We start from the raw sequence: 13,867 nt of genomic DNA, 5'->3' as shown, positions 1-13,867 counted from the left end.
TGAGAAATCAGATGGTGCCAGGCTGTCAGAAAGAATAGCACTTGGAGTCTCAAAGGGTTGCCTCAGAACAAGCACACAACCAAACATCAAGTAAGTCCACATGGAGAAGCACATCAGCCTGTGGAATCCAAGGAATGCGAGTAAAAAAATCCAAATCCAGAGGAGGGAAGGTATCAGAGTCCAAGCCCATGATGTGCAGAAGGCTATGGATCACAGTGGAAAGCCTGGAATCCACCGACTGCATTCCCACATAGCACAGACCTCTCGTAGTTGCTTCTGCCCATAGTCGAGGGATGTGAACAGCTTTGCTATCAGTCAGAGATCATTGTAAAGTTGATTCTGACTGAAATTTTTAGGTTAAAATGTAACCCCTTATCATTTGAGCTTCCTTTTGACGTACTTTAAAGTTGTTTCAGTTTTTTATATTTTCTACTTTTTAATTGATATTTTTCTCCATTTTGTTTTATCTTTTTTTTGGTTTTTCTCTTTCTTTGAGTATGGTCTTCTGTATGTGAAATGCAGGATAGGTGAGTCTATAGAGACAATGTCTGGATTAATAATGATCTGGGGGCATGGAAGGGAGGGCGAGGGGCATGGGAGGGAGGGTGAGGGGCATGGGAGGGAGGGCGAGGGGCATGGAAGGGAGGGCGAGGGGCATGGAAGGCAGGGTGAGGGCCATGGGGAACTAACCATGAGCACGAGCAAGAGGAAAATGCTCTGAAGTCGATGCGATGATGATTGCATAACTTTCCTGAAACGGCTGACCTATCAGATTGTATGACGTGAATTATATGCCACCACGACTTTGCAGACCGCTACTGTAAAGTCAGGAGAAGATTCACTCCCAAGAAAGGAACATCCTTCGAAGGTTACCAACGTGGGAGGAGCAGGCACTAGAGGGGAGACACAGAGTCTGTTAGGTGGAAAGGAAGGTGACATGTAATAAGGGCGCATTAACACAAAATAACCAAGGCAGCAGACAACACTGAAGAAGTGTAAGAATGAGACAGAAAGACCAATAGTATTTTCTACAAGGAACTTAGATGGCGCTGTTGGGTAAGTGTCAGGCTGCTAACCTTGAATAAACTCTAAACCCACAAGCTACTCTGTGGTGAAGGATGAGCCTGCCTGCTACCATAAAGGTTTACAGTTTCCCAAACCCTGTGTAGGCTCTCTATGAGTTGGAAACAATTCGATGGCAGTGGGTTTACTATTACATCCACAATCGTTCAATAACACTGATAATAATGATAATAATGGACACATGCAAGCTGAGTAGGAGTGGCTACAGACAAGTGAGGCCACACCAAGGAATATATATAGGTTTAACAGAGGAAATTGCTACATATGAGGAGTCCTTGTGGTGTAGTGGTTATGTGTTAGGTAGCTAACCACAAGGTCAGCAGTTTGAAACCACCTCCACCCTGAGGAAGAAAGACAAGGCTCTCTACTCCTGTAAGGAGTTACAGTCTTGAAAACCCACAGGGAAGTTCTACCCTGTCCTCTAGGGTCACTCGGAGTCAAAATGGACTCGAAAGCAGGGAATATTGCTTCATGTGTATATATGTGTTGTATATAAATACATTATTATAATGAAACAAATGGGGCAGAATTATGGAAACATCTTAATCATAATCGAAACCTTGAGGGATCGTGTCAGTGGACTTAGCACCATAGTCTTGAGGGACAGCAAGGTCAATTGCCAAATATAGTCCAAAAGAAAATGTAATATAACTTACATTGGCGAGTGTCAACTGGGATCACATCAAAAGCTTGCGAATGACCATCTAAAATGTAGTTACCGACTGGTCTTTCCCTAAATTAAGGAAAGAAGGATGAATAAATATCAAAGGCACATCTAAACAATTACTGGAAAAAAATAATGGCCCACCTAAACTCGGCTTTCACTACCCAGGGACTGGAAGAGCTAGAGGGTGCACAACTACCCCTGCTGAGTGCTCGGAAAGAGACCACAGTGGGAGGTTCTGGATAGAATGGGATAAAAATATGGAAAAACTCAAAATGAGGGGGAAAAGAGCCACCCTTACTGGTTTGAGACTGGTGGGATCCCTGAGATGATGACCTATAGCCATCATTTAACCCCCCAAATCAAACCAGATTAAACATACTCAACTCACAGTGATCCAACATAGAGTTTCTGAGACTGTCAATCTTTAGAGGCCCAGGTCATCTCATCTTTCTCCTGAGGAGCAGCTGGAGGGTTTGAGCCCCCCGTTTGGCAGCTAGCCATCTAATGCTTCCCTGACAGACAGGACGGCTGGGGCTCCTCGGCTAAACAAGACAGACCTCCTACGGGAAGTCATAACATCATGGAGGTAATGCGCTCCCTGGGACAACCAACTGTGTGAGATCAAATGACGTCATTTATCCAGGGATAAAGCTGGAAAGCAGGAGGGCTGAGGGAAGAGGGCTCAGTGAACGTGCTAGACACACGGAGGAAGAGGGATGAGTGCTGTTACACTGGGGGGGGGCAGGGGGGGCGGGAAGGGGGTTGCAATCAATGTCGCAAACCAAAATGTGTATAAATTGTTGAATGGAAAACCAATTGGCTCTGTACACTTTCACACTAAATCACAATAAAAAAATTTTAAAAGACAATCAAATTTGAAATATCCATTTCTATCCACAGAACCCGCCTGTCTCCTGCCCCACTCCACGATTTGCGGGGACTTTGAGTGATGAAAGGTTGGGCCTGCTCCTTCTCTGCTTCTCTCCAAGCATCTCTCTCCTTGAGTGGGATACATCAATGAGCTGACCACAGCCTCGCTGTATGGGCACCTGGTGTTTACTTCATGGTAAGCTGAAGTCCCTCTGCCTCTAAGACTGACTAAAATCAAAATCAGATGTGTGCACATTCAACTTTTCTAAAAATAACCCCAGTCAGCAGACTTCTCACTACTGAGAGTCTATCAGTTTCACATCACTTTTAGAACTGCTTCCAACACGTGGCAATCAGACACAGTCAAAACAGCAACCCCTCCCAGACAAAAACGAAGAAACAAACAAACAAAATTGTACTGCCATTGAGTTGATTCTGATTCATAACCACCCTTTTTAGGTGTTTGGAGACTGTAAAGGTTTGGGGGGGGGCAGGTAACCCCGTCTTTCTCTAGCGGAGTGGCTGATGGCTTGAACTTCATGTCTTAGAGTTAGCAGTCCAATGCTTACGTGGCAGTGCCATAACCAAGCCAGCCTTAGTGCCACAGAGTCGATGCGGACTCACAGGGCACACACAGGACAGGGGACACTGAGATGGAAAATCTTTATGGGAGTAGAAAGTGCAATATTTCCTCCTCCGAGTGGCTGGTGGTTTTGAACTTCTGACCTTGCAGTTAGCAGTCCATTTCATAACCCCTAGATAAAATCCCATAATCAAAATGACCCTAAAGTGCTCTACCTAGTGCCTTTAGTGCTTTCTGATCCAACATTTTCCATTAGGGCTTTCATGACCTCCTTCCCTTCTGGAGGAACTCTGGCTGCATAGTGAATTACATGCTGCACTTCTAGCCACAAGGTCAGCAGTTCAAACCCACTAGCTGCTCATAGGGAGAAAAATAAGACTGCCTGCTCCCTTAAAGATTTATAGGGAGCAGTTCTACTCTGGGATGTGTCTGACTCTATCGAGTGGGAGTGGTTTCCTATGGCTTTTGTTTCTGGAACATGCTGTGGGAGATCATGCCCAGCATTTGACCCCAGTGAATTTCTTTTTGGGCAACACTGCCATCTAGCAGTCATATCTTGTCCTTGATCTGCTGCAAATTCCCTCGAACTCATCATAGTGGGGAAGCCATTGAAAAGGATGTTGTTTCAAATGACGCAATATGGGAACGTTCAGACACACGTCTGAACGTCTGAACACCAAGAGATGGTGCTTCAAGAAGAGCTGGAAGAGTTGATTCAAGGTCTGTGCAAGGTGTGCCCAGTCTGCATTAGAAATGCTACATTGTAGGTGGGCCAGTGTGCAATGGATAAAGCGTCTGATTATGGATCAGAAGAAATGCTACATTGTCCTCACATACTTATTTTTTCAGTCTTTAAAAGGGAAACTAAAAATATTCAAAAGGAAAGGAGGGGGCTTCTTAGTTTTTCCACAGCAAAAATGATAAGTTGTCGAGCATTTTCACTAATTAGAAGTAACTAGAAACTAAATTCACGTTCACAATTACTGTTTGTAATGGTTTTATTTCCAGGAACCGCAGATTTAATGGGATTTCTAACAGTGACAGAGAAGGAATTTTAAAATGTCTAAATGTTTTCTGGCTGTTCATAATTGTGTGGCAAATACACATTTTTGGAAGGTGCTTTCTAAACAGCATCTGTTAATTCACCATCACAAAAATAGTCCTAGCTCCTGTGAACAATTCAAAAGGTACAATGATAGAACAGATTCCACCCCCCCCCCCCCGCCCTTTTGCTTTTATCGGAAAGGTCGGTGTGAGTTGGAATTGACTCAATGGCAGTGAATTTGGTTTTGGTTGTCTGCTCTGTGTCTGAGTCTCCTAGTGCTGCTATAACACAAATACCACAAGTGGGGGAGCTTTCAAGAGCAGAAATATATTTTCTCAAATTTCTGGATGCAAAATGTCCACATCAGGATTTCAGCTAAGTTGACTGTTTCCCTACCAGGAAATTCCTTGACTCCTTGGCTTGTAGACAATCCTCATATCGAATTTGTTTTTCCTAAGCGTATATCTCTATATCCAATCTGCTCAATTTATAACCCAGCTGTCATTACATTTAGAACCCACCCTCGCCAGGTACAACCTGATTAACATAACAAAGAAACTCTTATTTCCAAAAAGGATTACAGCCACAGGTAGAGGTTTAGGATTCTAACACCTATGCAGGTGTGTGTGAGCACAATTCAACCCCTAACATACTGGGAAGAGTAGGTATGAAGTCCCACAACAATGGTAAGGACAGTGACATTGATCTGATCACTGTTCAGAGTTACTGTCAACACCTCTATCACTGTGCTCTTTTGACTGAGTCTGCGGGTAGCTTTTGTGTTATCAGTGGGAGGTCAGCTCTCTCACTGAAATGACCAGCATTAATAATTCTTCTTTAGCTCCATTCATTTGGTTTTATGTTGAACTCTTCTTTCCGAGGCACCTTGAGAGTCTCCTATTGTGTTAACATAAACTCTAACACTCCACTGCCACCCAGTTGATTCCATCTCACCGCAGTCCTACTGGACAAAGTAGAGCTGTGCCTGTGGGTTTCCTGTAAATCTTTACAGGAGTAGAAAGCTTCATCTTTCTCCAGTAGAGTGGAAGATAGGTTTGAATTGCTGACTTTGTGGTTAGTAGCTCAATTTATAACCCACTAGGCCAACAGGCCATGATGAGACTGTCCAGATGGCCGTCCTGGATGTGTGATTTTGAGATGCATATCTTTCTTGTGGTTCTTACTTATCAAGAGAAGACCACCTCCTTCTGCTCCAACTCAAACGGAGCTAGATATAAGTGACCCTGTGCTTAGTCTGGAAGAAACATATAAAGGGACCTGTAAGACTGCATGCTAAATAACTTATTTTTTAATGTTTTATTGTGATTTGAGTGAAGTTTTTAGAGAAAACTGGTTTTCCATTCAATAGTTCATAACACATTTTGTTTTGTGACATTGATTGCAGTTGCTTGAATCTTGATGAATGTTATTTGGCCCCACCCAATCCTAATTCTCTTGCCTTTGAATAGATTGATATTCAAAATGTGCATTTAAAACTCAGGTAGTTGTCCTCGGTGCCCAGCTAGAACCCAAAGCTGAGCAATCTATACAACCAAATCAGTGTTAAATATTTGATTGGGTGGGGGTTCAATACACCTTGCCCATAGATGAGTTCTTTTTGGTGTGCACTGCTTTTGAGATCTGAGTTTGAGTGTGTTTAGACCAGGCAGGTAGCTCCAGGTTCCCATGTCCCTTTGCCCATTTACACTGCTTTGCATGTGCCACCTGGCCTAGAAATTAGATGTTCTCAAATATTTCTCTTTGGACTGGTCTCTGTTCAGGAGCTACCAACTCCAATTTATTTCTTCATGTGACTTATTAGAATACCAGCACTGCAAAGACTCTCAAGCAAGTGGAGTATGCAGGGGCAATGCATTATTTAATGTGACCAATCTAGCCAAAATCTCTAAATTCTATCAAAGGACCTTTCCCTGCATGGGTCCAGTGAGAAGCTAGGGAAAGATAGTGATAGGATTCACCTGTGAGTAATTGTGAGCAGGATTCCCTGTGGTGGCACACTACTATTTAGAAAATGAGCCCTCTGAGAAGCACAAAAATGGGATTATTATCAGCAAGAGTCAAAAGTGGAGTGAAATTTCTGGACCTGAGATCCACGTGTAGTGCAATTCTGGATCCAGAAGACAGCTATAACATCAGAGGAGTAGTGGCCGCAGAATCAGGAGTCAGAGCATGGAACAGAGGGATGGACTTCTCAACCCACGGAACAAGTAAAGCTGAGTGCTTCTGTGTAGGAGGTTGGCTTGAGGAGTTGGGTGCCTCTGGACACTTAATTGGAGGAGTTGGACTTTCTGATCCATGGAAGTGGAGCTTAGTATCTTTGGGTTGAGGCTTACTAGGGGGGACTCTGGGCACTTTACGCAGGGAGCTGGGTTTGCTGAACCATAGAGCTTATGTTGAATGCCTCCAATTGAGGCATATAGCAGAGTGATATGCTCTTTGGGCATTTATTAGAACATTTGAAATAACTTAGTAACATGTTTTGATAAATAACTCTACCTTGAGCATTTCTCACTGGCATTACAACTTGTTAATTTCCACAATAAACCCTTTAATCATGAATTTTGTCTGTGAGTTCTGTGTAGACAATGCAATTGATATTATAACCTAAAGATCAAGTACAGAAGTAAAATAGAAAACACTAAATAAAACAACAAAAAGTGCTTTGATCCCCTTTCTAGTGACTGGACCTAAATAGGGATAGGCACCTAACTACTCCCCATTCAGTCTGCCAGTATTTCAGCAGCACATTAAATTGTAGTTAGATTTTAAATCTATTCAATACTAAGTATGTAGATAAAACCATAATAAAGACCTTCAAATTAATGGGCAAACATAGTATCAGACAAATATTTTTGATAGTCTGTTAAACTTTCCGCGGGGAGAGTGGTGGATCAATGGTGGAAATTTCATCTTCTGTGCAGGAGAACTGGATTTGATTCCCAGTCAGTGCGTCGCGTGCACAGCCACTACCCATCCACCAGTGAGTGGAGGCTTGCTTATTGCTCTGCTGCTGACCAAGGTTTGTTGGAGCTTGCAGACCAAGATGGACAGGAAGAAAGGCTTGGCCATCTACTTCTGGATCCCAGCCACTGAAAACTCTGGATCACAGAAGTTTGATTTGAAATAGATCATAGAGCTGGCACAGGTCTAGAGCAGCATGGGGCCTGATTCCGAGGCTGACTTGATGGCCCCCAACAATAAGAACAACAACAACAATTAAGAGCGGGGGAAGTTTCTGTATAGGTGACTTGTATCTCTTCCATGGGCCAATTTTAAGCTTTTTTTGTGTGTCACCACTAAAATTTATCATAAAACTCAGGCTGCTTTAAAATGTTGAATTTCATAACTTTCAAAAGAAAGCTTTGGAAACTTGTAGCAATTAGCTCTGAAAAATATGGTTTCTAGGCTTATTAATTAAAGGACGCAAGGAAGACTTGAAATGTTGTCTATTGGGGGAATTTATTCTACATTTATAAATACTCTACAGTCTCACCATAATTATGATAAGATGAAAGGAGTTTGAACTATGCTGATAACTTAAAATTGGAAAAGAAGTTTTTTTAACATGGATAATTATCCTATCAGTTTTATAACCTAATAAAAATACACAGAAAAAAGAAGCTTCTGGCCATTTTGACTATGCGAAATCATGTGTTCTGTGAAATTAGAAAAGTTACCCACATATTTTTACTGTAGAATGCTCATTTTAGAACTGTTTTCTTTGGAGAAGTTTCAGAGTTGCATCTCTCGACTGAAAGATTAAGTCGAGACAGTGCCATTGAGTCATTTTTGTCTCCTGGGAACCCCCATGTGTTTTTGGTCAAACTGGGCTCCACAGTATTTTTTAGGTGTAATCTTTGTGGAAGGGGACCCTGTGCCTTTCTTCTGTGGTGGCATTGGGTGGGTTCACACTAACCACAGTTCAATTAATAACCATAAGCAAACCATTTGTGCTACCCATGGATCTTCGTTTTCTCAACAGAGATATTTGTTGTTAGGTGTTGTCAACTTGTTTCCAGTGCAAATTGTCCCCATGTGCAACAGAAGGAAACACTGCATCTGTAGGCAACTGGACATCCCTCTGTAGAGGGGGAGCAGGGAGGAGACGACTCACTCAGGGTGCATGAAACACACAACTTTCCTCTAGTTCTTAAATGCTTCCTTTCCCCCACCCCCACTATATTGATCCCAATTCTACCTTGCAAAACTGGCTAGACCAGAGGATGTACATTGGCACAGATAGCAATTGGAAACACAAGGAATCTAGGACAGAAGAACCCCTCAGGACCAGTGGTGAGAGTGGTGATACCGGGAGGGCGGAGGGAAGGTGGGGTAGAAAGGGGGAGCCGGTTACAAGAAGCTACATATAACCTCCTCCTTGGGGAACAGACAGTGGAGAAGCGGATGAAGGGAGACATCAGGCAGGATAAGATATGATAAAATAATAATTTATAAATTATCAAGGGTTCATGAGAGAGGGGGGGTTGGGGAGGGAGGAGGAAAATGAGGAGTTGATACCAAGGGCTCAAGTAGAAAGCAAATGTTTTGAGAATGGTGAGTACAAGAAATACAAATGTGCTAGACACAGCGAGTGTACACATGAATTGTGATAAGAGTTGTATGAGCCCCCAATAAAATGACTTAAAAAAAGAGAAGGAAACGCTGTTCCATTCTGCACAACCTCACAGTTGTAGTGCTTGAGCCCATTGTTGCAGCCACTGTGTCAATCCACCTCCTGAAGGGTCTTCCTCTTTGCCGCCGCCTTTCTATGTTATCAAGCATGATGTCATTTTCCAGGGACTAGTCTACCCTGATAACCTACCTACAGTATTTGAGATGAAGTTTCACGATCCTGGACTTTGCATCTTCTCCACTACTTGTCAGTTTATTGTACTGTGGTGGTTTTCAGGTCGCTGTGATGTTGTAAGGAATGTCATTAGTATTTCAAGTCTCAGCAAGGCCATCCATAGCGCACAGGTTATAGTGGGGCTTCCAGACTAGGAAGAAAGACCTGGTGACCTACTTCTAAAATAACTGGTTGATGGAAGCTTTATGAATAGCATCATAACACTGTCTGATATATTACTGAAAGACGAGGCCCTTAGGTTGGAACACATGCAAAATACAACTGAGGGAAAGCTGCCTTCTCAAAGTAGATTTGAACTTCCTGACACAGTTGGAGTAAAGATTGTGGCGCTTTCATTTGCTGATAACAAGATTAAAAATGAGAAGAAACAGCTGTAAGCATCCGTTAATAGTTTGGACATGGAATGTCTACAATCATCAAAATGAAATAGAATGCTTGGATAAAAATACCCTAGTGATTAGTGAGCAGAAATGAACTGGTTTGGGCCTTTTTGAATTGGATAATTACATGGGCTACTTTGAAAGAAGTGACAAATTAAAGAGGTACAACACTGCGTTCTTTGTCAATAAAGAACACTTGAAGACTTAACCTGAAGTACAGTGCAGTCAATGGTAGGAAAATACCTTTATACCTACCAGGAAGACCAGTTTATATGACTATTATTCAAATTTACACACCAACCAGTAGCTAAAGATAAAGAAACTTTCCCCCTCAATTTCTGTGATCTGAAGTTCATCACACAAGCAATCAAGATGCATTGGTGATTATTTGTGATTAGAATTCAAAAGGTGAATGTAAAGAAGAAAGATTCATAGTTGAAAATTTGACCTTGGTGATAGAAACAATGCCAGATGGCATTAGGGAATTTTGCAAAATCAAAGACATTAAAATATCTTTTTCAACAACACAAATGGAGACTAAACAAGTGGGCTTCACCAGGTAGCACACACAGGACTCAAACAGACTATGTCTGTAAGAAGACAATAGAGAAACCACACATCACCACTCAGAATAAGGCCAGTGTAAGTTCAAGCTGCAGTTGAAGAAAGTGAAAATAATTCCATGAGCCAAAGTGCAACCTTGAGTATGCCACGTCTGAATTTAGAGGACATCTCAAAAATAGATTTGACACATTGAATACTAATAACCAAAGATCAAATGAATTGTGAGATGGCACCAATGACATCATATATAAGAATAGTAAAAGGTTATTAAAAAGGCAAGAAAGAAAAGAAAAGAACAAAATGGATGTCAGAATTGACCCTGAAAAGCAAGGAGGTAAAAGGAAACAGAGGAAAGGTTCAGGAACCAAAGCTAGGGATAGTGGTATAAACATAGGTGTGCGCATATGTAAATACATTAATTCAGAAAATGGAGATATTGGCCTATGTACATATATTTATTTATATGGCAATACAGTGAGGTAGTGGGTGAACTTTGGGTCTCTGCTGAAGCCCTGCCTCAATGCAAGAATTCTTTGTTCTAATAACCTTGGATTCTGTGATGTTCATCTTCCCAGCACAGTCCCTGAATACAAAATCATAATCAAATGTGGTGCATAATCAAATGTGGTGAAGAAAGCTGATAGTGCCCAGTTATCAAAAGAGATAGCATCAGGGGCTATAAAGGCTTGAAGTTAAGCAAGCCACTATTAGCAGAGAAGCAACAAGCCCCCATGGAAGAAGCACACCAGCCTGTGTGATCATGAGGTGTTGACAGGATAGGGAAATAGGCATCAGAAAACCACAAACAAAAAAAAAACAACCCATAAACATGTATTGCTGAAACAATGGGATCAGAGCAGAGACCCAAAACCCATCTGGGGACAATGGGACATCCTCTCACAGAAGGGTCACAAGGAAGGGATGCGTCAACCAGGGTGTAGTATAGCACCAATGAAACATACAGTATTCCATGACCCCAATACTGCCTTTCAGTTCTGGCCAGACCAGAGCATGTACACTGGTACCGGTAAGAGCTGATGACACATGAAATCCGGGTCAGATAAAGCCCTCAGGAACAGAAATGGGAGTAGTGATACCAGGAAGGTAGGGGCATTGGGTGGTGGGGAGAGGAGGGAAAGAAGGGGCAACTGATCACAATGATCAACACATAATTCCCCACCCCCCCAGGGGGATGAACACAGATGCCATGGGGGAAGAGAGACAGCGGTCAGTGTAAGATATGAAAATAATAATAATTTATAATTTATCAAGGTGTCAGGGTAAGAGGATAGGAAGGAAAAAAGGGAGCTGATACAAAGGGCTCAAATAGAAAGTAAATGTTTATAAAATAATGATGGCAACATATGCACAAATACGCTCGATACAATTGATGTATGGATTGTTATAAGAGCTGTAAGAGCCCCTAATAAATGATCTTTAAAAAAAAAGAAGTGACCCTGAACTTGATTTTGAATATAGAACAGCTAGATCAAACAGAAGAAGTAAATGATGATGTGTAAGAAATGAAGAGAAAATTTAAAAGGTTGATGTGAGAAGGCAAAGTATTACAATGAAACGTGGAAAGAAAGACCTGGAGTTAGAAAACCAAATGGGAGGAAGATGCTCAGCATCTCTACATAAGTGGAAAGAACTGAAGAAAAGGCCAAGCCTCAAGTTACATGGATTCTCTGGACCAAATATTGCAGGACGCATCAAGAGAAGTGGAATGAGCACATCGAGTCATTGCACCAAAAATAGTTGGTTCACCATTTAGAAGGTAGCATATGATCAAGGACTGATGGTATTGAAGAAAGAAATCCAAACTGCACAGAACAGGAATTGACAGACAACCAACTGAGGTTTAAGTAGATGGATGTAATGCAATGCACTTTGTATGACTATTATTAAAATTTAGAAATTCTCACTTATTACCAATAAATGTGGAGGACAGCTACCTACCTGCCTACTGCAATGATCCATATCTGTGCTCATTCTAAATATATGAAAACAGAAGGTATAAACTGTCAGACAGCGTTAATATCACACAGTTTATTTTTTTGTTGAAATAATTCAAATCTGACTGCAGTTTTACATCACCAGCGAATTACCACAAATATAAATTGGGTTCAGAAGAGGACATGGAATGAGGTATTTCACTTTTTTTCTCTCAAAAGTATTTGGTTGGGAGTGAATATAGATATCATATTGTCCCATAGTTCAATCGCATCAAGCAGTATTGTACAATTGCTACCACACTCAGTTTCCAAACATTTGTTTTCCTTTTTGAACTCAATGACATCAGCTTTCTTTTATGCGGCCCCCCCCCCCCACTGTCCCCCCAGAAACCCTTATTCTACTTACTGTCCCTATAGGTTCAGCAATCTTGGGTTTAATACACTGAAAAACAGGAAACATAACACAAATTCAAGAGGGTGACCCCGTGACATAACACATCTGAGATAAACCCCATTATGGACAAACAAAAACCAACAAACAAAATACAGAAGATGTTGAAAACCAGATTAGGCCTAACACGCAACTGGGGGATTTCAACTGACAAGGTTTTCACTCTTCAAGTCAAGTTTCCCTTTTTGATCTTCTATAGTCATCTCTCCATCTCTATTGGTAACCACTCTCCTCCCATGCCTCTAATATGGATGGAGGGAACTCACCGGAGGTGCATTTCATATGTACAATTGGACTTCCACCACCATACACAGCCTCCTGAAAACAGGGTTCTCGCTATTTGGCCTCTGATACTGTCCCTTTCTTCGACTTCAGTTGACATGGTTTACAGTCCTTCGGCCACTGCTGTTGGTGTGGTTCTTCCATGTGGATTTGGTTGACATCTCGTTTGGTTGCTTCTTGTTTGGAATCAAGCCTTTAAGACACCGGGCTGCTCTTATCTTTTGATGGTAGTAGGATTCATATTTCTGCTTCTGAAATGGTTTGTTTTATACCCATGGAAATGGAAAAATTGACCAATCCCCTCTATTAGTAGCTACTCTCATAGAGAGTTACAGTCTTGGAAACCCACAAGGGCAGTTCTTTACTCTCTAGAGTCACTGTGAGTTGGAATTAACCTGATGGCATTAATTTTGAATTTTGACCTATTTGTATATTCCCAACCAATCATTTGGCAGGAGTTATAAAGACTATGCCTAGCAGAGCACACCATGTAATTTCACTTTACAACAGTCTCAGTGGCACAGATGGTTGAGTGCACAACTACTAACTGATTAGCTATCAACTTTTTTTCCTCAACAGTTTTATTGGCACATACTTTACATATCATGTCATTGAATAGTTCAATCATTCAGTTATATCAAGGGGAATTGTATAATCACCACATAAATCTTAGTGCATTCCCCACCTCCATGGTTAAATTGCCTTTATAGTAAGTTGTGTATTAGCAATCAGTTCCAGTGTTCCCTTCCACCGTCTGCCTTCATTATTTACTCCCCAAATCCCCTTTTCCTCCCTATCGGCTTCCCTTAACCCTCTGCATTCCCTATAACCCTTTGTATCAGTTATTATCATACATCTAGTCCTCCTGTGCTTCACAGCTGGGATACCCAACAGAAAACAATAAAAATCAAATCACACGGAGGTGAGAAGGATAAGATCATATTAGTATAAAGACAAAAATACAAATAATGTGTAAGAAGGAGAAGACCCCCCCCCCCCGCCCATTAACGTTAAAAAACCCAGGGAACATCTAAGAGATACTTGCACCCAGTACAAATTCAGGTCGTGTCTATAGGGAGGCTGACTGGCCAAGGAGCAC

Source organism: Tenrec ecaudatus, chromosome 2 (genome assembly GCF_050624435.1).
Source record: "Tenrec ecaudatus isolate mTenEca1 chromosome 2, mTenEca1.hap1, whole genome shotgun sequence".
NCBI lineage: Eukaryota > Metazoa > Chordata > Mammalia > Afrosoricida > Tenrecidae > Tenrec > Tenrec ecaudatus.
The sequence above is the reverse complement of the archived record's forward strand: the minus strand, read 5'-3'. Positions refer to the sequence as shown.